Genomic DNA, 27008 nt, shown 5'->3' with positions numbered 1-27008 from the left:
AGGGGCCAGATAAAGAATCAACGGGTATGTATTAAGAAGATGCAGATTCCTCACCATACAGGAGAATATTTTTAGAAAATTGGTCTATTCAACAATAAAATGACCTGATTCAAACACTGAATTTCTTATCACTTGTAGTATCTGAAACATATAATGGATGACCACTTGCCAGAGATACTGACATTGATAATTTCTACTTTAGGTGGGTAAGCAAGGTTATGTCTTAGGTCAACTCCAACTCAAAACTTCTATGATTATTTCAACTGAAAGGGAAAAATCTTTTAGATTTGATGAACTCACACTAACATGTATAAGTATCCCAGATAAATGCTTGCTGGCCAGCTGGGTCCAAGAATAAACTCTTCTTTCTTTTTATTACATGCAATGACTATTTGAAAACATTTCAGCATCTGATAGTGGTTCATACCCACAGAACAGTCATTCCTGAATTAATGTGATATTGCTGGAAGGGCTTATTTTGAAGGGGAGAAAAAAAATACACACACACACACACACACACGCACACACACATTCTTCTGGGAATAAGGTAATAAACTACAGTACTTTTCTGTCACCAAAATCGGTGGTGCCAATAATAAGAACTTGCCCTTCTCAAGCTAATCTAATAGCAGATATTCTTGTTTTATTTCAAATTCATATATGAATAAAATAATAGGGATTCACATGTACAAACAGGTCGGAAATATGTCAAGCAGTTCCATAAATCTAAGTCAGATTTTCTACATGACAAATAACCATTATCAATCTCATGCTAAGTGGGTGCTTAAATTTTCAGAAATCAAAACAATTGAAAAATAAAATCAATCATCATAAAAATCAGAGCTATAGTTCATCAGTCATGAGATGTCAGAAGGTCCCATATTTCCATAACTCCATTCAATCTGAAATAATCGGAGACAGTGAAAATAAGTTATAAAATACATACATGTCACTTTCACTTCCCTAGTGTTTTGAACCTGGAAAAATTCAGATACAGAGAATCCATTCTGATATTTTATCCAAAACAGTCAACCTCTGCATCACTAGTTTGACAGCAAAAGAGGAGGAAAAAATCACTAAGACTACACAACCTGATCTATTTTGTAAGGATCCAATTAATCCAGTGACCACGTCATACTCTGGTTTCTAGTAGCAAAATTAATACTCCTTGTTTCAAAGTGATCCATACACTCCATGTGAATGAACCTAATCTCTTTCTTCTTTTTTTACATTTTGTAATGTAGAACTTGGGAACAAATCTATACATTTTTTCGTTAAAATTATATTTCAGTAATTATTTACTCCCACATTGGAATTTCAGTCTATATACTCTGTCTCCTCCATCTACTTCTTGCCAATTTATGAATGAACAATTTTTACAGATTTAGTATCTCTGTGTGAAGTTACTCTCTCTGTGGTTTACATTTCAGCTGTTAGCAATTGAGTACCAGAGACAGCTCAATCTGATGCCAACTTTGGCAGGAGTGAACTTAAGCTGTTTTCCGACATACTTGACTCTGATAGACTCTTTTTCTCTGTTTATTTGTATCCTGAGAGAACACAACCATAGGCATCAACAAAAGGGGAATTTAACTTTTTCCTTTACTTGAGTCTTCATTTACATTTGCAATAGCAGGGACTAATTGCATCTCAAACCATATTCCGTAGCTCAATCTTTTTCCTTCTATCTCTCATTAAAATACCTCTAAGCTATTGCTAGTTCACAATGACCTTCTGCTCCTAGACCTTGATCTGCAGGGAATGTGGATAGAACTGCTTTGGATTGGCACAAAATATACATTTGAAACATTGCCCAATAACCAGAGACAGAGGTACTAAAGCAGATGATGTGTAAGCAGGTGCTTTTCAGGCCTCAGTGACAGCATTAGGAGCTCTGGTTGGAACCAATCTTTGCTCTGCCAGTTCCCCCACAGTGCACAATGAAGCATATTCTTTTGCTTTCCAACAGAAGTGTAATGGTGGAAGCATGTTTTATATTTTATAAACTGGAATAAGTTTGAGACTCCTTACCCAGAATTATACAATCTGTGAACACTTGTTTTGGTGCCTAGTCCATGCCCATGCAGTTTTAGTTGATTGTAACAGCATCCCTGTTTTGCTGCTTGGAAAATACAGCTCATAAGAATTGTATTAGTTTTTTATTGCTGATATAACAAATTACCACAAATTTAGTAACTTAAAACAACACAAATGTATTATCTTATATTTCTGTAGGTTAGAAGTTCAGCACAGTTCTCACTGAGCTAAAATCAAGGTGTTGGCAGGGCCGTATTCCCTTCTGGAGGGCCTATTCTCTGATTCTCTTCTTCTCCCTCCCTTTGGCAGTTTCAAGGACTCTTGTGATTACATTCTACCCCCGCCCCTCCAGACAGTCCAGGATAATTACCCTGTCTGGCAGTTTAGCAACCTTAATGCCATCCAGAAGATTACCTTCCTTTTTCATGTACTGCAACATACTCACAAGTTCATCTTTGGAAGGCCATTATTCTGCCTACCTTAGCCATGTTTATCAATATGTTTCCCCTATCCTTGGAAGAATTGCTTCATATATTATTTTAATCACTAATTATTTATTTTTTACAAAATAATTATATGATAATAAAATTATGTATCATTTATTTATTTCATATTTCTAGTTGGCAATACTAACAAAAAGATGGTCCACAGTTTCCTTTTGGTTAATATAGTTCATAGGGAGCATAAGAAGGGAAAATCAGAGAGGAGAGCTTATAGAATTATGGTACAATTCCTTCCTTTAACCAATATCTGTACCTTTTAATTCTCAGGTAACAGAATGGAGCTTTTCAAATTCATACACTTTAGTTCCCGAGAACTGTCATAGAATTTCTGGTGACAGCAAAAATTCTTGGAAAACTAAAACCGTGCTGATTCTCAAAATAGTGTTGCGTTTAAGTGTGCTACATACAGGTAAAGAATTTAGAAACTATGCCCAATTCCAGGAAGCTTTCTTATTACTCATTCATTTTATTTTTTACATACAAAGACTTATTCCTATGTAGCAAATACATACATACTAAAGGTAACTTTTTTTTTCATACTCATTATTAGTGCTTAAGGATCAATTTAAAACATTAGGAATCAAATTGCATTTTTATTGAGTTTTTATTCTGAAAATAAAATATGTAAATATTACTAGAGAAAAATGGCCTTTTTGTGAGACTCATTGTCCTGAAGATGAGATGGAAATTTATTTTTAATTTCAGCACTACTACTTGAAGGCAGTATGTGCTATTTGCTTTGAACATTTAAGGCTAAAAATGTGTTTTGTTCTCTCACAATCAATTAGATGAACACAATTTTTGTAATGAAACATTTAAGAAATATGTACACAGCTTTCAAAAAGTTTTAACACCACTGCCCATGCTTGGTTATGAGGTTCATTTTCTTTCCCAACCCATAATCATAATGCTAAAATGTGAACTCTTAAATTCTATCATATAAATAAAGAATTGAAAATTCATATATATAAAGGTGTATATATGTATATAATGTGTGTGCGTATATGTGTGTGTGTGTATACACACACATAAAACTGATACAGATAATTGACTATCTCCCGTTGACAGTATTACTAAAAATAAGCAACGTCCTTTTAAATATCATTTCATGTTTTGCCATCGGGAAAAACATCGGGAATACATTCTGCTATATCTAATTCCATCTATAAAATTTAATTTTATGGAAATATTTAATTGAAATAAAACATTCACAAAATACATTCATATAAATAACAATTCACAAGTACACAGTTTAATGGCTTTTCACAGATAGAACAGTTGTGTAACCAGCACAAAGATCAAGAAACAAAGTTTTAACCATACCCCAGAGTCTATGTGCAAAACCATTTTCATCACTGTTTCCACTCACAAAATAACTACTACCCTGACTTCTAACACCAGAGATTAATTTTTACTTTATTTGAGCTGTATGTAAATGAAATTGTGTAGCATACATTGTTTCTGACTTCTTTCACTCATCATTATATTTGTGAGACTCATGCAGTTTCAAATTGTTCACTCTCATTTTTGTATATAATTTCTTTGTATGATTACACCACAGTGCATTTATTTACCCCAGTGTAGATGAACATTTGGCTTACTTCCAGTTTAGGCTATTGGTATAGTTTTGCTATCCTTATAAGTGTGTTTTTGGTGAAACACACAGACACATAAACACAGCGAGAAATATATTTTTTTTCAGGTATGTATCTAGCAATAGAATTACATTTCCTTGGTGACTACTGAAGTTGAATAGATCTTCAGATGTTTATTGGCCACTTGAAGTAACTTTGAAGTAACTATAATTACTTTGCTATTTTTTATTATTCTTTTAACGAATTCTCAAGAGATTATTGTGTAGATAATAACATTATATTCAAAGATGCTTTAAAACAAAATGTGTTATTAAGTTTTTCTTTTATACTCCCAAGATAATTTTAGAACTTTAGAACACTTTAAGTCCAATTACTCCCTTCTATCCATTGCATTATTTTTTTCACTTATTTTAAGTTTACTTAATTTCAAAAGTAAGTTCTGAGATCGTGTAGATGGATATCCTTTTCTGAGTTGCCGTAGAATACTCTGCACCATTTAATTATAGCTTTGCCGTTCTTCATTGATTTTCCCAGGTTACACGTTTGTCTCTTTCTCAATCAAAGGGAAATACAGTTGCATAATGATTAAGAGAGCTACCTTGACTCCATCCTGCCACGTTCAAGTTCTGGGTCTGTCATTTACTGATTCATTGATCTTAGAAATGTTATTAGTTTTATTATCTATAAAAATGGAAAACTATTAGCTCTTACCTCACAGATCTTTTATGACTACTAAGTGAATTAATGTAAGAAAAGCCCTTAGAACTACGGTCTTAAGTAAGCTTAATAAACATGAGTTGTTTTATTATGTGTCTTGTGGTCAAGATCTATCCATGTTAGGATATATTACCCTTATGTTACCATCATCACAAGTCAATAAAACCTTATTCTTTTTTCTTCTATAAGACTTGTATGGATTTTTCCTTTCAGGTTTTTTTGTTTTTGTTTTAATCTTAATCATGAAGAACTCTATTACCTGTTTATATCCCATTATATTCCAGTTCCAATTCCTGAATCCTAAAAAGTATTTTTACTTTTCTCTCTGATAACATTTCCAAGTAAACAGAAAATATTAACTCACTTCCTGACTCCTCTTGTTCCTTTAAATGTAGTCTTTAGAAATCTCCTATGCCATTAATATGCATTTCAAAGTTTTTTTTTTTCTGTGTTTCCTGTTGTCAAAGTGATGGTTTGCTTCCTTTAATCAATATGCTGCTCTAGTCAGGCAATGATAAACATTTGAAAATACTGAACAAGCAGTTTTTCAGATATAAATGAGAAATTTACCTTAAAATATTATGGACCCTGATAAGATTGGGGACAATTGGGATTGGGGTCTTAAATAAAACTAGATTACTGAGGATCATATCTGTGTCAGGAAGTGAGGAAAAGATGAATGTCAGAATGATCAATAAGAAATATGTCTGAAATTTGGAATTAGAAAGATGATCTGATTTAGAAAGTTGGACATGGAAGTGATTTTCTCTAACAAGTATTATGAATGCCAATACCATTTATATACATCTTTCATTCAGAAAATGTAGAAGGTTCTGAAGGTTGAAGAAGATTCAGGTACGCTGCAACTGTTTTGCAGAAAACTCTCACTGCTTACAGGAATAGATAGAGCTAACTTAACTTCATCAAATAAACAAGAAAAAAAGAATTTAATGTCAAACAGTTTAAATGTTTATGATTGTATTATAAGGGTCTTAGAGTAGACAATGACCAAGCACAGACTTAAAATAATCTTATATGAGATCTTTTTCAATTTCATTTTTATCCTTCATTACTTATGTGCATAAAATATAGGGGGTTTTTTGTCAATGACAATTTTACAGATAATTCACTTATTTGCTTGAAAGCTACTCACTTGTTTCCCCAGAGAAGACTAATAACAAATCTCATTATTCTTAAAATAAAAGGATTGATTAAACATAATATAGTTACCGATAAAAAATATTTTTGCAGAAGCATTTAGCTGAAAATAGAAAATCATATTTTCTGTCATGTTTCAATGATCTAGAGACATGTAACTAGACTGAGTTACCTTTTCATTTCAATAGAAAATGATTAATAACTCTTGCCTATAAGAAATCATGTAATATTAAATATGTTGGTATAAAGAATTGGTATAAAGATTTAAGATAGTACTGACAAGAAATTTTAACTTATATCTTTGTTTACAAAATGGCTATACATTATTAAATCTAATTTTCCAATTAGCGTATCAAAAATGACAATTATATACTGCCCTCTGCAAAGCTGTCAACAATAGATGTATGCTTACTTCATCACGTTGACTATTTTTATTTATTTATTTATTTTTAACATCTTTATTGGAGTAAAATTGCTTTACAATGGTGTGTTTCTGCTTTATAACAAAGTGAATCAGTTATACATATACATATGTCCCCATATGTCTTCCCTCTTGCGTCTCCCTCCCTCCCACCCTCCCTATCCCACCCCTCTAGGTGGTCACAAAGAACCGAGCTGATCTCCCTGTGCTATGCGGCTGCTTCCCACTAGCTATCTATTTTACGTTTGGTAGTGTATATATGTCCATGCCACTCTCTCACTTTGTCCAAGCTTACCCTGCTCCCTCCCCATATCCTCAAGTCCATTCTCTAGTAGGTCTGTGTCCTTATTCCCAACTTGCCCCAAGGTTCTTCATGAGCATTTTTTTTTTTAAGATTCCATATATATGTGTTAGCATATGGTATTTGCTTTTCTCCTTCTGATTTACTTCACTCTGTATGACAGACTCTAGGTCCATCCACCTCATTACAAAAAACTCAATTTTGTTTCTTTTTATGGCTGAGTAATATTCCATTGTATATATGTGCCACATCTTCTTTATCCCTTCATCTGTTGATGGACACTTAGGTTGCTTCCATGTCCTGCCTATTGCAAATAGAGCTGCAATGAACATTGTGACATGACTCTTTTTGAATTATGGTTTTCTCAGGGTATATGCCCAGTAGTGGGATTGCTGGGTCATATGGTAGTTCTATTTGTAGTTTTTTAAGGAACCTCCATACTGTTCTCCATAGTGGCTGTACCAATTTACATTCCCACCAACAAGAGGGTTCCCTTTTCTCCACACCCTCTCCAGCATTTACTGTTTGTAGATTTTTTTGATGATGGCCATTCTGACCAGTGTGAGATGATATCTCATTGTAGTTTTGATTTGCATTTCTCTAATGATTAATGATGTTGAGCATCCTTTCATGTGTTTGTTGGCAATCTGTATATCTTCTTTGGAGAAATGTCTATTTAGTTCTTCTGCCCATTTCTGGATTGGGTTGTTTGTTTTTTTGATATTGAGCTGCATGAGCTGCTTGTAAATTTTGGAGATTAATCCTTTGTCAGTTGCTTCATTTGCAAATATTTTCTCCCATTCTGAGGGTTGTCTTTTCCTCTTGTTTATGGTTTCCTTTGCTGTGCAAAAGCTTTTAAGTTTCTTTAGGTCCCATTTGTTTATTTTTGTTTTTATTTCCATTTCTCTAGGAGGTGGGTCGAAAAGAATCTTGCTGTGATTTAAGTCATAGAGTGTTCTGCCTATGTTTTCCTCTAAGGGTTTTATAGTGTGTGGCCTTACATTTAGGTCTTTAATCCATTTTGAGTTTATTTTTGTATATGGTGTTAGGTTGACTATTTTTAAAATATTGGAAACTTTTATCTTAATTTTATAAGCAGCTTTAAAAGTTTTATGAGACTAGAAAGAAAAATCAGTCCCATTATTTTATAAACACACATTCTTTTGACCAAAATCTCATTATGACCAAAACACAATACTCCTACCCTATTCCTAATTATCTCTGTATCATGCTCATAACCTCAGCACAAAGTTCAATATAGGTTTATTTGATATGTTGGCTTCAATCACAGAGAACTGTAATGATGAAATTTCATCAGTTTTTGTAAATATTCTCAGAGTCCAGCTAAAACTCAGGCTGTCCTGAGGGTAGCACTACTCTCCAGATGACCTTACAATGAGAATCTTTCCTTTCTGCCTCAAATATATATATATTTAAAAGCCAGGGTTCTTTGGTAATGTTGCACATCTATAAAATGTGTACAAAGGGCAATTACTTTTTGGCAATGCTAACTAATATTTAAATATTTTAGAAAACATCAGACAAATTCTTAACTTTTGCTAGTGCCATTTGCCTTCATTAGGAATGTTGAAACAAACTGGATATAAACTGATTGTTAAAAAAGAAATCTGTGACAGCAAAGGTAATTTCCAATCAATATGCTTTATGATATTTTTAGACATTTTTTTGTATGTTTAACCACAATATTTTAACATGTGTGTATACAAAGTTCTTTAACATTTTAATGTTACTATTTTTCTTAAATAACTAGCCTTGTAAATCTTTTATTATTATATTATTATTATAAATATATTTTGAATACTTGTTTCTTAATGACATGAAATGCCAGTTTCAGGCTAAGTTTTGTGGACAATTAGACACACCAAAAAGTCACCACCATAGAATCATTGTTTAGTGAAAGCCCTTAAGTATGGAAATTGCTAAAATAAACTTTTTCTAACCACAATGGTGAACGGTTTATTCACAGTGGTAATGGAACTATTTGGACCACTTAAAAAAAAAAAATATATATATATACAGTTGCATTACTGCTGCTGCAATACATCACTATTTTATTAAAAATCTGCATTACTTTTGTGCTTATTCCTTTCCCCCACTTCTGCCCCACCCCCATCCTACCAGGTCACACTAATCCAACAAAATAGTTTACAAGTTTCCTTTTCTATTTTAATCTGATACACAAAATATTTGGCATTAACATTCTGGTATTACTTCTTTTAATTCAAAGAATATACAAAAACTTCTCCCCCCTCTACCTCATAGGATTCAGATTTCATGAAAAACCATGAAAGAATTTATATGTAGCATTGCAAATTTTTTGAAAACAAATAAAATTGTATGTTTTCAAGGCAATATTGTCTAATATGTACTGAGTGTTTATTTGTCATATATTGTGCTTTCCATAGGCTGATCTCCCCCAAAACAATGATTAACGCACTCATACCCATTTTAGTGATGAAAAAACTTGGGATTCTTTAACATAGCTTCCAACTTAAAGGAGTGTCATCCAGCTCAAAAGGTCATGCTGAATTCATAACTAACCATTTTCAACTCTCCAAATAGCTTGACCCAATGTAAACTCCTATGCTTACAGAATTTCAAAAGCGGAAGTTAACTTAGAAGAAAGTAGGAAAGATTAAGTTTTATGTTTAATAAAAGATACTTGAGAAGAGGTAGATTAACACGAAGTACATTTTATGTGAGGGGATTTTAAAAAGCCAGTTTTAGCTATATTAAATATGGACATGTCAAACATTAGAAAAGAGAGTAGACTTTCCAAGAAAAAAATTCTTATGACAGACCAGGGTGTGTGAAGAAGAACAGATTCTTATGAAAAGGTATGTACATTTAAAAACACACAGAGAAAGAATTTATTTTGGTCTTAGGATTTCTTGGTTTTCTTTCCTAGTTTGAGCAATCTGAGTTCAATGCACTTTTAGAGACAAGGCATAATCAAACAGCCACACACACTCCCAAAATGTGTGTGTATGTGTGTATCTGCATATGTGTGTGTATGCTTCTCTTTCTGTTTTTACATCACTTATATATTTATCTATATTATTATTTTGGCATTAAATTATTCTTTTCTAAGTAGGCATTGTAGCATTTTTCATAACTTTAATTAGGTATACACCATGGCTTATCTTGTATAGCACATTCTGGGACTGTTTAGCAAATAATTAAAATTTTGTCAAGAAGGCAAGATAAGAATCTTAGAAGCTTCGATCATCATATGCTGAGGACAGCTCTGGAGTTCAAAGCTAATAGTTTGAGAACAATCATCTACTGCAAAATTGATAGTACAGATTGAACATATCAGTGCTGTGAGAGCAGAGAGCGTGCACACACACAATCTCTATTGATCTATCTATTGAGAGAAACAGACATAGAGCACTTTATGTGATAATACCTTCATTTTTTTAATGTAATTTAAGTTTTCCTCCCCCCACCTTGCCCCCAAGTAGTTCTGGAGTATTTCAGAACATTCTATAGTTTCTGGTCTCCACAGATGTTTAAAGTTTTGCTAAGACCGAGAAAAGTACTGTATGAGCTGGCCGTCTTTATCAGGAGAAGCACTAAGATATTTTGGACGGTTCAGTCACACTCAGTCTCCTTCCCAATAAACAAAATTTAAGCAAAATCAGTGTGCTTGCTAGGAAATCCAAGCTTTAAGGTGAGCTCCTTAGACTACTTCTTCATCAAGCACAATTCTACATAGATACACACTCCATGCACATTCACCACATAGATACTTTTGGCCAGAAGATTTTTACTTACCCTCACCTACAGAGAAATTCTAGATCCAACACTGAGGCAGGAAAATTGAATCTAAATTGCAAATACGATGTTTCCTAAATATGTACATAGAGTGTGTGTGTGTTTGTGTATGCGTGTATGAAATAATTATGTTGTCTTTCCTCAATTAGTTATAGTTGTATTACTTAATCAATTTTAGTTTTCATTAGAAAAGATCAGAATAAATTTCCTTCTTGTTTGCTTAGTATAAGTTGTCAGTCACTTACTATTTTTAACAATAATGAAAAATGAGTTCGTCAATATTTTGAATACGAGTATAGTAGACTGAATTGTATTCCTCCCTAAACCATGTGTTGAAGCCCTTACATCCATGTACCTATATTTGGAGACAGGACCTTTAAGGAGGTAATTAAGGTTAAACAAGGTCATAAAGGACACCAATAGGACTGGTGTCTTTAAACAAAAAGGATGTGACACCATGAGTAAATGCTCACAGAAAGGCCATGTGAGGACACAGTGAGAAGATGGCCATCTGCAAGCCAAGAAGAAAGTTTTCACCAGAACACTGATCTTGGGCTTCCAGTCTACAGGGCTATGAGAAAATGCATTTCTGTTGTTTAAGTCATCCAGTCTGTGATATTTTGTTTTGGGCAGCCCTAGCAGACTAACCCACCCTGTTTTACTGTTCCACGTGGCATTCTCATTTAATCCAGTAAGATATCTGTGGATATTCAGAGAGCACAGAAATAATTCAAATTTGGACTTCATTGAAAGTGTTTTTTAAAACTTATCTTTCTTACATCTTTCCTGAAACAATACAGAATATAGAAATAAAAAGTAAAATTTGAAAACTTTAATATTGGGCATATTAAAATTGATCTAAAAATAGTTTCTTTGTAAAATCAAGGTATCAGAAAGTACATTCACTAATTCTTCAGTTACTCCAAACATTTCATAATCCTGTTTTTTAAAAATACATTTAGTAGTTAATTTGAATGAAAATTTTTTCAGTGTTAAACAATAGAAGACTATTGTCCTTTGTCTTGTAGAATTAGTCAATTTTAAATGCAAAAGTAATGGCTGTATAGGTAAGCTGGGAATAATCAGCATCAATGCAAAAGTGATCTAGAATTATAAAATAATGATCCAAATAAGACTGAAGACAAAAAGTAGATCAAGTCCAAAAAATTTAAATGGGGTAATATCCAAAGCCAACCACTGAGTTATGTATCTGGATTTCGGACTCTGTCATAGAATAAAATCCCAGACTTATGCTCTTAGGTATAACATTTTTCCTATTAATTTTATGGTCTAATTGCTATATAAAATGTGAATGCATTACACATATACTATATTAAGGGATTTAGTGAGATCTATAATTATATGTTTCAATTTGGGCAGGTAAGTACATCATTAAAGGTCTACCTCCCTTGGTTATGTGATAAATTAATAAACAAATTGTAGCATTTAAATGCTTAGAACAATATTTTACTCCAGTGACTTCAGAGTTATAATGGCAATGATAGGCATGATTCTGGACATAAGGACTTGTACTAATAGTAGTCTTTTAAAAATAACACATTATAACAAATATTAGAAATTAATCATATATATTTTAATGCAAAACCCTGACCATATTACATCTCAGATCAATTCATTTATTCCATGATTCATTTATTAGTAGATAGATCATATGTGTTAATCACACTCTATGAGCCCTTAACAGAGTTTACAATCTAAAGCATAAGAGAATAAACACACACACACCCATACACACAAAATGATTTCGAGAAAGAATAACATGGAGATTTTAGTACTATTTTAGGTAGAGCAGGGTAGTCATGGAATGCTTTTTAGAGACAGTGGTATTTAAGCTGAGATTTATCAGCAGGAGAAAACAGTTTAGAATATGTTCAAAACTTGTCATGGGGAAAAGAACTTAACATGTTAAAGAAAATTTAAAAAAAAGAGAAACAGTGAATGAAGAAAAAGTTTTTTAATTACATACTGTTGATAAACAGAGAAGATATGGAATATGGGAATGAAAGAAATTAGCAGGACAGAAAATATACATATAGGGACTTCCGTGGCGGTGCAGTAGTTAAGAATCTGCCTGCCAATGCAGGTCATTTTAAAATTTAATCTCTTCCAAATCTACTGTAGTAGTGAAAAATGATGTTCATGGCAAGTAAATCCTTACTAAGGTAGAAAATTTTATCTTTCAGAATTTAGAGCAAAAATTATCACCGTTAAATATATGTAACATTTATATCATTTCACTTAAGTTTGAAAGGCAACAGAAAGAGTATAAAGATACTATATAAAATATTTTGCAGGTGGTGCACAAATCCTACAATAATAACTGAATCAAATATCATTTCTTGTTGGGATTCATTTATGCCAAGAAACATTGTTTGAAAAAAGAAAAGGTAATAGCAAAGGAAAGGGAAATTATAAAGACAGGGCACAATGTGTCCTAACATCAACTGCCAGAAAACATTCTTTTATACCACTTTGGATTTTTTCAGCTTTTTTGAGTTATAATTGACCAATAAAAATTGTTTATATTTAGGTTGTACAATGTGACACTAAGGTGTATAATGTGATGATTTAATATTTGTGAAATGATTACCACAATCAAGTTAACATATCATCATCTCACATAGTTACCATTTCTTTTCGTGGTGAAAAAACTTAAGATCTACTACTGTCTTGCCAAATTTCAAGTATACAATTAGGTATTATTACCTATAATCACCATACTATGCATTAGGTCCCCAGAATTTATTCATCTTGTAACTGAAAGTTTGTTCCATTTGATCATAACTTCCTATTTCTTCATCCCCCAGGCCATGGCAACACCATTGCACTCTGCTTCTATGAGTTTGACTTTTTTAGATTCCACATATAAGTGAAACCATAAAGTATATATGTCTTTATGTGTCTGGGTTATTTACTAAGCATAACGTCCTCCAGTTTCATCCATGTTATCACAAATGGCAGGATTTCCTTCTTTTTTATGGCTGAAAATATTCCATTGTGTATTTATACCATTTTCTTTATTCATCCATCCATGGACAGTTAGGTTGTTCCCATGCCCCGGCTATTGTGAGTAATGTTGCAACAAAAATGGGATGCAGATATCTCTTCAAGATAGTGATGTCGGCTTCCCTGGCGGCTCAGTGGTTGAGAGTCCGCCTGCCGATGCAGGGGACGCGGGTTCGTGTCCCGGTCCGGGAGGATCCCACATGCCGCGGAGCGGCTGGGCCCGTGGGCTGTGGCCGCTGAGCCTGCGCGTCCGGAGCCTGTGCTCCACAACGGGAGAGGCCACAACAGTGAGAGGCCCGCGTACCGCAAAAAAAAAAAAAAAAAAAAAAAAATAGTGATGTCGTTTCCTTCGGATATATACCCAGAAATGGAATTGTTGAATCATATGGTAGTGTTGTGTTTCATTTTTTGAGGAACCTCCATACTGTTTTATATATTAATAGAAATTAATTTACTGTATTAATAATTTGCTGTATTAATTTACTTTGGATAACAGTGGTTTTACAACCTTATGAAGAAGAGAGAATTGGACAAAATTTATGACCTAAATTAAACAGATCATACAATAATAGGGAAAAATATAAATATATTAGTTGTTCCAGAGTACTTACGTATATCCATATATAAATATATATATATATTTAATTCATATATGTTAAACTTTGGAGATGTTAAGTCTTTTTGTGTTGTCTTTGATGATTGCTTTATTACTCAAAAAATACACAATATGTGACTTAGAATGACTAAATACATGAATGAACAAAGAAAATATTAATTCCAATATATGTGTGTATCTATATATATATATATGTGTTTGTATAGTTGTATACTCTTATAATAGATAAACAGTATTACCAAATTCCAGTATCTTGTTAAAGAGGACTCAGGTCTCTACTTCTCTCCATTTCTGTTCCTGGGCAATAGTATTTCTAACTTGATTATTTTGTTTCTCTTATTTTTCTGTTCTTCCACGGACAGAAAAAATATACTCACATGAGAAGGGATAAAAATGTGTCAGGTCAATATCTTTACTCTGTGCTCATATTCCACCACTAAATCACTGCTGATCCTGCCAAAATAAGAAACTAGTTCATTGATTTACGATATGAGTGGCCTCTGTGTATTGGTATAAACACACAAAGCAGAGAATCTTTCAGGACTTTGTAATAAAAAGTCTTGGGTGTGAGATGAATGGCCTACAAAAGATAAGGAAATCTACCCCTTTCTTCACCTCAATCATGTTTGTTCTGTGAGAAGATAGATGATTTCTGCTCAAGGAATACAAAACTGCCCATCTTCAGTTGTATCAAGTTCCTAACAGTATCATGGGCCCAAAATGAACAAAGTTTGCGTATCTCCCTATAAAGATAGTTTGGGTTTTTTTTAAATAAATGCCCAAAGTTTAACTAGGGTGTGTGTGTGTACATGTGTGTGTGTGTGTGTGTGTGTGTTTATGCACACACATCTAGTTAAATTATTTTCTCTCACTAATAACCTTTTTAGGAAAATTTTGTGTCTTGTCACTTCTCCTGATTTATAGGAAAGATCCTACAAATCATTCTGATTTTTCATTTGTAAGTATTATTAGAGACATTCCAACAGTAATCTTTGATCTCCAAAGTTTACTCTTCTACTCTTTAACATTATAATCTAATTTAGCCTAAGTTGTCCTCCAACTCACTAAACATTTTTTTAAAAAGATTTTTGATCTGCAATTATCTGACAAGGTGATGCATCTTTTTGAAGTTTTGTGTTCCATCACATCACGATGGCCCGTCACTCATGTGACAAGGGGTTTAAGATGAATGGAGTTAAGGAGAAAGGTCAAATAAAATGCACTGCCAGACTCTGGCATGACACAATCCATCAAATGAAAGAGCAGAACCTCTTTAGCCTGTAAGCATTCAATTACAAATTGTCAAATGTTCATGATAATGTAAACTTCTGGTATTAACTTAAAGTGAACATTGGCTTCAACAATGGAAAATGGCAATAATTTAGTGAAAATAAAATGGAACAACAAAATTTCACCTCCAAGCTTCCCTCTTTTATTAAGATGGACATCATGCTAAATTACATCTTCAGAATTTGGTTTTACTTAGGTGTTTGATTATATTTAGATTTGTAACTGAATGCTTCTGTGTTGGGAAATTGCTCTAGATGTGCTTGCAAGAAATCACCAAATCTAACTCAGTGATTTCAGCAGATATACAATGAACTCACACACCCAGCTGTTAACATGTGGCATTTTGTATTTCACTATCTTAGAGCTCAAGTGTTGGTTAAAAAAATCAAGGAGGACATAAATTTGGATATTCTCAGGGGGGGAAGCAGTTGTATTCTAGTGGAGAGAAATGGTATAGATGACTAGAGGGACAAATGGGATAGTAGTCAAATTACTAGCTTGATTTATTACAAAAGTTAAGATTGCAGAATTGCATGTTAAAATTTTTAAAATTGTTAAAAATTTTTCACCTTGTAACTGCACAATTTAGAATTGATATTCATATAAACTTCAAAAGAAATAACTATCATCATCAGAACTCTAAGAAGTTAACAATCACACCGTAATAGTACCTGGTTAAAGAAGTCACATCATGCATGACTTTTGGAACACCAATAAGAACTCATTGTAAAAGATTAATTAGCAGGAAACAAAAAAGCATTTGGGAAAAAAGAGTCCACTGGGCATGGAAAACTTCCTGTGCTTTCTACTTGGGGTAGGGGTGTCTCCATGACTCCAAGGAAATTCATTCAAGTTTCGCAGTTAGTTTGTTCTTTACAAGTTAAAAAAAATCACTTTAATTTTAACTTTTTATTCTCCTAAATGATTTTTTCCCATGCCTAAATAACGGTCTCTTCTCTACTGTGGAGTTAACACATAACCATTCAGTACATTCAAACTGATCTTAATAGTATATCCAATAGACATGTTTTTATATATTTTTTCTTTTTTTGAATTTTATTTAATATATTTTTTTAAACAGCAGGTTCTTATTATCCATTTTATACATATTAGTGCATATATGTCAATGCCAACCTCCCAATTCATCACACCATCCCCCCCACTACCACCACTTTCCCCCCTTGGTGTCCATACGTTTGTTCTATACATCTGTGTCTCAGTTTCTGCCCGGCAAACTAGTTCATCTGTACCATTTTATTAGGCTCCACATAGCCTTAATATACGATATTTGTTTTTCTCTTTCTGACTTACTTCACTCTGTATGACAGTCTCTAGGTCCATCCACATCTCCACAAATGACCCAATTTAGTTTCTTTTTATGGCTGAGTAATATTCCACTGTATATATGTTGGTTGTTTGGCCTGAGGTGACGCTATAGTGGGGCCTACCCACGTTCTTTGGTGGGACTAATGGCGGACTCTGGGAGGGCTCATGCCAAGGAGTACTTCCCAGAACTTCTGCTGTCAGTGTCCTTGTCCTCATGGTGAGGCACAGCCACCCCCACCTCTGCAGGGGACCCTCTAACACTAGCAGGTAGGTCTGTTTCAGTCTCCTATGGGGTCACTGCTCCTTCCTTTGGGTCCCGATGTGCACACTTCTTTGTGTGTGCCCTCCAAGAGTGGAGTCTCTGTTTCTCCCAGTCCTGTCAAAGTCCTGCAATCAAATCCCGCTAGCCTTCAAAATCTGATTCTCTAGGAATTCCTCCTCCCATTGCCAGACCCCCAGGTTGGGAAGCCTGACGTGGGGCTCAGAACCTTCACTCCAGTGGGTGGGCTTCTATGGTATAAGTGTTCTCCAGTTTGTGAGTCACCCACCCAGCAGTTATGGGATTGGATTTTATTGTGATTGCACCACTCCTACTGTCTCAGTGTGGCTTCTCCTTTGTCTTTGGATATGGGGTATCTTTTTTGGTGAGTTCCAGTGTCTTCCTTTCGATGATTGTTCAGCAGTTAGTTGTGATTCTGGTGCTCTCACAAGAGGGAGTCTGTTTTTATATTTTAAATATAAACTAGTTAACAAATTCCATAAACAAATAAGACTGGTTTCTTAAGAAAGATCATTCTTTTTTTTTTTTTTTTTTTTTTTTTTGCGGTACGCGGGCCTCTCACTGTTGTGGCCTCTCCCATTTGCAGAGCACAGGCTCCGGACGCACAGGCTCAGCGGCCATGGCTCACGGGCCCAGCTGCTCTGTGGAATGTGGGATCTTCCCGGACTGGGGCACGAACCCGTGTCCCCTGCATCGGCAGGCGGACTCTCAACCACTGCGCCACCAGGGAAGCCCTGATTATTCATATTTTAAAGTAATTCATTATAAACATGGTTTAATGCATATTGTAATCACTTCTCTTATGCTATATTGAAGTTCCCACTTATATCAGGTATTTCTATATATACATAAAATGAGGAAAATGGACCTAGAGACTGTCATACAGAGTCAAGTAAGTCAGAAAGAGAAAAACAAGTACCGTATGCTAACACATATGTATGGAATCCAAAAAAAAAAAAAAAAAGGTTCTGAAGAACATAGGGGCAGTACAGGAATAAAGACGCAGACGTAGAGAATGGACTTGAGGACACAGGGAGGGGGAAGGGCAAGCTGGGACTAAGTGAGAGAGTAGCATTGACATATATACACTACCAAACATAAAATAGATAGCTCGTGGGAAGCAGCTGCATAGCACAGGAGATCAGCTTGCTGCCTTATGACCACCTAGAGGCGTGGGATAGGGAGGGTGGGAGGGAGGTGAAAGAGGGACGGATATGGGGATATATGTGTACATATAGCTGATTCACTTTGTTATACAGCAGAAAGTAACACAACATTGTAAAGCAATTATACTCCAATAAAGATGTTTTAAATAAATGAGGAAAAACTATGTATGGATATTTTTTTGTATATCCTTTGCAGAGTCTTCCCAAATATTGTATTGCATATCACAGAAACTCCCCCACAGATTTGGGTTTTAGTTGCAGGTAGTGATTATTGTATTTTCTCAGTTCAATTCATTTTTAACTTCCTATTCAGCTACTCAGAGTGAAATTTTAGATCAGTCCATGAGAAATGCAAACTCAATATCACTCTGAATTTTATTAAGACATTATATCACACCCAATATTTGAGATATTCTGATACATCTCCACTGCCCTAAATTTTATGACATGATCCTTTTTTGAGAGAAGAACAATTACTTAAGAAATGAGGTAGGGATTTGCTACTGTGGGTCATTGGTAGACAATTATTTTCCAAGTAAAAAATGTTAACAGATTATTTAGAATTTATATATGGTCTGTCTTTATTTGCAAAGCTTATGTACTTTTCAGATGATATCTGGACATTTCTTGGGTACACTTCAGGAAAGATAATTCTAAAACACCATATAATTAGATATAAATGAAATTTCCAACAATATTACAATAATAAGAATCAGATATCACTACAGAAAAAAACATAAGAGAAAACTTGAAAAAAATAAAGTTTTATTCTTTTGCCTTCCAACCTCACTGCCCTCATATATTACTGAGAAGTAGATTTTCTTCTTTATAGTAAAATTGAACCAGTACAGAAACCTTTCAAATATGTAAGATTATTCATGAATTGACCAAAAAGAGTTTAATAAACAATTTTATCTGCAAAGAACTACTAATTATCATGAAACAATTTCTGCAGTTCCCTGGAGTGGCTATGAATGACAAACACTAAACTGCTTAAGTGTATGGTGACAACAATAAGCTGGTTTAGCTGTGACTGAAATTGTGATTGCATTGGAGTCACTAGATCAGGGAACTGATGACTCTCTAAAATGATTGTCATTCTACATTTCAAACTGACAACCAAGATATATGGGGCTTGATGAGCCAACGGGTACCTAAGTGTCACTTATTTCAATTCAGATAGAACACAGGAAGGCAGGGTAGCCACCTGTCGCATCACAACATATCTGAGCAAACTGGCAAAGGAAGACAGTCTCAGGCCCAAAGTATAAAAGAAAAAGAAAAATAACATATATAATGATGATTCAAAGTACTTCATTCCAAGATCTGGCTGTTTGCTTTTTACCACACACCTGAAAGAGTTATATATATGATTTTTAAAAAATGAAACTATGGTAGATTGTACAAGATTAACTTTATAAGCATGACAGAGCTTTAAATCTTAGCTAACCATTTTGTACTAAGGTTAATCATCTTGTTGTAAGACAATGTTTCCAGTGCACAACACCATCTGAAAGTATACAGACAGGTACATCAATATTTTTAAGAATGAAAATCTTAAAAAATAATTCACTATTCCAATTAAAGTTATGGAAAATCAAGAGATTACTCAGAAGCACACACTGTAAAACCTTTCCTTTTTGAAAATACTCCTCAAGTGTTATGAGGATTTTTAATATTTTCTAGTTTTATTGAGTATAATTGACATATTGTACTCATTTAAGGTGTACAGCATAATAACTTAATATATGTATATATTGTGAAATGATTACTACAAGTTTACTTAACATCATCACTTCACCTAATTACAATTTTTTTCCTTGTGGTGAGAACTCTTTTAAGATCTACTCTTAGCAACTTTCAAATATACAATAAAGTATTATTAAGTATAGTCACCATGCTGTGCATTACATCCACAGGACTTATTTACCTTATAAGTGGAAGTTTGTACCTTTTGACCACCTTCACCCATTCCCCTGCTCCTTAACCCCCATTTCTGGAAACGATCAGTCTTTTCTCTCTTTCTAAGAATTTGGATTCTTCCGTTTTGTTTTGTTTAGATTCCACATACAGTGAGATCATACAGTAATAAGTCTGACTTATTTCATTTAGCATAATGGCCTCAAGGTCCACTGGTGTGTCACAAATGGCAGGATTTCCTTTTTTTTTTTTTGCGGTACGCGGGCCTCTCACTGTTGTGGCCTCTCCCGTTGCGGAGCACAGGCTCCAGACGTGCAGGCTCAGCAGCCATGGCTCACGGGTCCAGCCGCTCCGCGGCATGTGGGATCTTCCCAGACCAGGGCACGAACCCGTGTCCCCTGCATTGGCAGGCGGACTCTCAACCACTGCGCCACCAGGGAAGCCCAGGATTTCCTTTTTTTATGACTGAAAAATTTCATTTTATGTGTATATATATATATATATATATATATATATATATATATATATATCCTTAATGATCAGTGATGTTAAATACCTATTCATATACCTGTTGGTCATTTGTATGTCTTCTTTGGACAAATGTCTATTCAGCTCCTCTGCACATTTTTTTTTTTTTTTGGTGGTATGCAGGCCTCTCTCTGTTGTGGTCTCTCCCGTTGTGGGGCACAGGCTCCAGACGCGCAGGCTCAGCAGCCATGGCTCATGGGCCCAGCCGCTCCGCAGCATGTGGGATCTTCCCTGACCGAGGCACAAACCCGTGTCCCCTGCATCGGCAGGCGGACTCTCAACCACTGCGCTACCAGGGAAGCCCCTTCTGCACATTTTTTAATCAAATTGTTTGGCCTTTTGCTATAGAGTTGTATGAGTTCTCTATGTATTTGGACATTAATATCAGATTCATAACTTGCAAATGTTTTCTCCTGTGTTTTATTGATTTTATGAATGCTCATAGGTCTTTTGCAATACATAGTAAATGGGCTAGAGTGTTCTTTTAAAAGAATACTCCTTACCATTTCCCATGATTGTATTGCAAAGTGTGGTACTTTAGATAGAGCAAAAATAATATATTAGTGAATGGTGATTGTGACATGGCAAAAAACAAACAAACAAACAAAAACACATCGAGGTGTTATTTTGTGAAAGGAAAAATATACAGTTTTCATGTAGAATGTAATTAATATTTTAATTAGAAAACTGTATTCAAATATTGTCTTAGAAACTGAAAGTCGTGTATTGATACAATAACAATTCCCTCACCGAAAAAAATAAGTTATTTGGGATCACTGCTGATATTTACCCTTAAATGCCATTATTATTCTTCAGGACTCCAATTATTCACTCTCCTATTAGTAATCAAAGAGATTTTTAGCATTCAAACAGAAAATAGATTAAAATGTGATTAAGAATTTTGCAGGAATATTAGTCATAATTAATAATTATACCCAAGGAGATTGAGTTTGAGGCTTAAAATGATTATGTAGGTCCCTTTTTTATAATATTGGGCAGACTATGCAATCAATCATATGATAAATAAGAAATTCAATAGATTTATAAAAAGTATAAATAGCATTTTACCAAAATCAATACCCATTCATGATTTTTAAAAACTCTCAAAAATCTAAGAATAGAATAGACTTTCCTCCATCTGTCAAAGCTCATTAAGAAAAATCTATAGCTGATGTTATTCTTAGTGGTGAAATATTGAGCATTTTGCCTCTTAGATCACAAAAAGGCAAGAATGCTCACTTTTAGTACTTCTCAATATTTTATTAGAATTCCAAATCATTTAATAAAGAAAAATAAATTTTAAAAAAATATCAGAAAGGACAAAGTATGACTGGTTTTACTGGAAGACGACATTACTGTCTACCTTCAAAATTCTATGAAATATGCAATTTTTTAAAAAATGTGAATTTAGCATGTTCAGGACATAAGATCAGTAAAAAGTCAATTGTATTTTAAAAACTAGCAGAACATTTTTTAAAAATGCTTAAAAAACTCCTTTACACTGTCATCAAAAAATTATTAAGAATAAATCTAATGAACGATTACAAAACTTTCTTAAAACAAAAAAATCTTGCTTAGCAAGGCTAATGGCTTTTAAGTAGAAGTATGTAGCACTCAATATTATAATATGTAGATAGTCCACAAGCAGTTCTATAGATTTACCTCAGTTTTAATAAAAATTCCAGCAGGATTTTGTGGGGGTTGAAATTAACAAGCTGATTCTAAAATTTATATGAAGTATAAAGGTAATTGAATAAACAAAGAGAGTTTAAAATTGAAGAGAAAGTTATGCTCTCAGGGTGGCAAATCATTTTCTTTTATACAACAAAAAAAATTAAATATAAAAAAAGAAATGTCTAAAATATTTCTAAATATTGTCTAAAATCATAAAAATTGACAATACCAAATATCAATGAGGATATGGAGTAGTTAGAACTTAAGTTCATTGTTGATGAGAATGTAAAACAATACAACCACCATGGGAGAATTGTTTGGTGTTTCCTTATGAAGTTAAACATATACCTCATCTGTGACCCAGCAATTTTACTCGTGGTTATTTACCCATGAGAAATGAAAACATATGTACACAAAAGGACTTTTAAAAAATATTTATAGAAGCAGTATTTATAACAGCCAGAAACTTTAAAGAACCACAATGTCTTTCAATAGGAAAATGGATTAACTAGTATACTCACACAATGGAATGCTATTCAGCAAAAAAAGGAATGAACTAATGATATACACAACAACATGGATGAGTCTCTAAAACAGTTTATACAGTTAAAAAAAAAAAGAAAATGCTATATGATTCCATTTATACTAATTTTGAAGTCAGATAAACTAATCTGCAGTATTCAAAATCAAAACAGTGGTTGCCTAATAGGTAAGGGTTGACAGAAATTAGGTCTGAGGGAACTTCTGTGGTAATGGTAATATTTGCTATCTTGATTGAGTGTTGGTTATACAGACATATTAACTTGTCAAAATTCATTACATGTGCATTTAAGATGGATGAATTTTAACATTTTATAAGTTTTACCTCAGTAAAAATATAAAAGCCCTGGCAATACAGCTTTGACCTTAAAAGAACTAGAAAGCATGAACATACACTGGTTAAATTCAACATCCACAAACTTTATAGTAATGTCTGCAAGACTTTAAAATAATTGTGTAACCCACTTATTTTCCTTGGAATATTCCTGACTCTCATCAAATATCAAATTTTATAACTGAAAGAATAGCAAAAGGACTTAAGACAGCTTCAATCATCAAAAATGAAGAGAAGACCAATGGGTAATATTATTGCTGTTATTCTTTCTTGGTTCAATTACAAGAAAGGTGACAAGAACCCCATTTTTCTCAAATGATATAAGTAAAATTTAAACTACAGATAGAAGATTTATGTGAGATCAGAAGAAGAATTTTTTGGTACTATATTTGGTGAAACTTAAGCAAATTTCCAAAATAATTTGGAGATTCTCTGTTTCTGGAGATCCTAACAGAGAAAAAACTGTTTCATATATTTAAGATGCCATTCTAATATAGATTCTACAGTTTCTTGATATCCCTGCCAGTTCTGTGAATGTGGCTACCCAGGGATAAATAAATATAGAAACAGAAAACATTAATGCATGTTGTGACTCCACAGCTTCTAAACATAATTCTTGCAGTAGAAATAAGACAACTGAATCTTATGCCTGTGAAAGGTAGGTTGTATGTCCATTAAGTCTGAAGTGACATAGTATAAATGAATTGCTCCATTTTTAGAAATACATCAACTAAAACACTGCTAGGGGTAACAGTATAGAAAGGCATCTTCTTCCTAAATGTCAAAATATTATAAACATTCACAGCACCAACATTGTGACCTACACTTTAACACACAGCCTACTTTATACAATTGGAGTGAGAAACTTGTAAGAACAGTTGTTCAGGTAACCAAGATATTCACATAGTAATGGGGAAAAAGTCCTGAAGATAAAAATGGACAGCAGCATAGGTATTTCTAGGGAAGGTCTATTGTTTTCTAAATGATTTGTGTGCTCAAATGTCATGAAATTTGTCTGTTTGACATCTCAAAAAATTACATTATCTCATCAAATGAAGAAATCCACATAAGATCCACAAAGTTATGCTTTACCATTTAGAAGAAAGAGTAAAAACAAATAACAAAAAAACTGAAGAACTACACAACATCTATTATCTTAGAAAATGATATTGTACTAAAACAAGATGTTTTTTGACTAAAGTAAAAACAAAAATATCCTATGACTAAAAGAATGAATGACCTTTGGTAGAAATAAATTTTCTGAAAACAGAAAGACAGGCAGTGCTGGTACAATACTGTTGTTGCCATTAACCTACATTGTTTCTAGTCTATCTAGGCATTCACAACACTGCAAAAAGAAATACGAGAGTGTGGGTTTGTGCATGTATGCATACACACTTCACAAATGCCCTCTCTGAGCATGAAAACTTTAGTTCATTACTGAAAATACGCACACACTTATTTGAAATAATAAAGTAGTCTATATATTGACAATAAAAATTATGACACCATATCTGAGATTACATATATCCATTGTTAGGAAGGTGAGGGATAAATGCAAAACTTGAAAAGAAGAAATTTGAGGGAGAACACCAAGAAAAATTCCCTGTAGAAATATTTTAGTCTGTTTTAAAAAAATAGGTCTGAGGAAGGCGGAAGATGGCGGAAGAGTAAGACGCGGAGATCACCTTCCTCCCCACAGATACACCAGAAATACATCTACACGTGGAACAACTCCTACAGAACACCTACTGAAGGCTGGCAGAAGACCTCAGACCTCCCAAAAGGCAAGAAACTCCCCACGTACATGGGTAGGGCAAAACAAAAAACAGAGACAAAAGAATAGGGACGGCACCTGCACCAGTGGGAGGGAGCTGTGAAGGAGGAAAAGTTTCCACACACTAGGAAGCCCCTTCGCGGGCGGAGACTGCGGGAGGCGGAGGGGGAAGCTTCGAAGCTGTGGAGGAGTGCACAGCAACGGGTGCGGAGGGCAAAGCGGAGAGATTCCCGCACAGAGGATCGGTGCCGACCGGCACTCACCAGCCCGAGAGGCTTGTCTGCTCACCCGCCGGGGCGGGCGGGGCTGCGAGCTGAGGCCGGAGCGCAGGGAGAGGACTGGGGTTGGCGGCTTGAACATAGCCTGAAGGGGTTAGTGCACCACAGCTAGCCGGGAGGGAGTCCGGGGAAAAGCCTGCACCTGCCGAAGAGGCAGGAGACTTTTCCTTCCCTCTTTGTTTCCTGGGGCGTGAGGAGAGGGGTTTAAGAACGCTGCTTAAAGGAACTCCAGAGACGGGCGCGAGCCGCGGCTAAAAGCGCGAACCCCAGAGACGGGCGCGAGCCGCAGCTGAAAGCGCGGACCCCAGAGACGGGCGCGAGCCGCGGCTGAAAGCGCGGAATCCAGAGACGGGCGCGAGACGCGGCTAAAAGCGCGGAATCCAGAGACGGGCGCGAGCCGCGGCTGAAAGCGCGGAATCGAGAGACGGGTGCGAGCCGCGGCTGAAAGCGCGGAATCCAGAGACGGGCGGGAGACGTTAAGGCTGCTGCTGCCGCCACCGAGGGGCCTGTGTGCGAGCACAGGTCACTCTCCACACCCCTCTTCCGCGGAGCCTGTGCAGCCCGCCACTGCCAGGTTCCCGGGATCCAGGGACAACTTCCCCGGGACAGCGCACAGCGCGCCTCAGGCTGGTGCAAAGTCACGCCGGCCTTTGCCACCGCAGGCCCGCCCCGCACTCTGTGCCCCTCCGTCCCCGCCGGCCTGAGTGCGCCAGAGCCCCCAATCAGCGGCTCCTTTAACCCCATCCTGTCTGAGCAAAAAACAGACGCCCTCCAGCGATCTACACGCAGTGGCAGGGCCAAATCCAAAGCTTAGCCCCGGGAGCTGTGAGAACAAAGAAGAGAAAGGGAAATCTCTCCCAGCAGCCTCAGAAGCAGCGGATTAAAGCTCCACAATCAACTTGATGTGCCCTGCATCTGTGGAATACCTGAATAGACAACCAATCATCCCAAATTAAGGAAGTGGACTTCAGGAGCAAGATCTATGATTTTTTCCCCTTTCCTCTTTTTGTGAATGTGTATGTGTATGCTTCTGTGTGAGATCTTGTCTGTATAGTCTTGCTTCCACCACTTGTCCTAGGGTTCTATCCGTCCATGTTTTTTTTTTAATTTTTTTTCTTAATAATTAATTTTAATAACAATATTATACTTTACCTCCGTTCTTTCTTTCTTTCTTTCCGTCCTTCCTTCCCTCTTTTAGACAACGAATCATCCCAAATTGAGGAGGTGGTCTCTGACAGCAAGATTTAGGATTTTTCCCCATTTACCTCTTTTAGTGAGGGTGTATGTGTATGCTTCAGTGTAAGATTTTGTCTGTATAGCTTTGCTGCCAACATTTGTCCTAAGGTTCTTTCCGTCCCTTTTTTTTTTTCTAAATAAGAATTTTTTAATTCAATAACTTTATTATACTTTATTTTATTTTTACTGTATCTTCTTTCTTTCTGTCTTTTTTCCTTCTTTCCCTCCTTCCTTCCTTCCTCTCTCCCTCCCTCCCTCCTTTCTTTCCTTCTTGCCTTCTTTCCTTCTTTGCTTCTTTCTTTCTTTCTTCCTTCCTTCCTACCCTCCTTTCCTTCTTTCTTTCCTCATACTTCTACTAATTCCCTCTACTTTTTCTCCCTTTTATCCTGAGCCGTGTGGATGAAAAGCTTTTGGTGCTCCAGCCAGGAGGCAGGGCTCTGCCTCTGAGGTAGGAGAGCCAACTTCAGGACACTGATCAACAAGAGA

This window comes from Leucopleurus acutus, assembly GCF_964270905.1.
Source record: "Leucopleurus acutus genome assembly, chromosome: 3".
Lineage (NCBI taxonomy): Eukaryota > Metazoa > Chordata > Mammalia > Artiodactyla > Delphinidae > Leucopleurus > Leucopleurus acutus.
Note: the sequence above shows the minus strand (reverse complement) of the source record.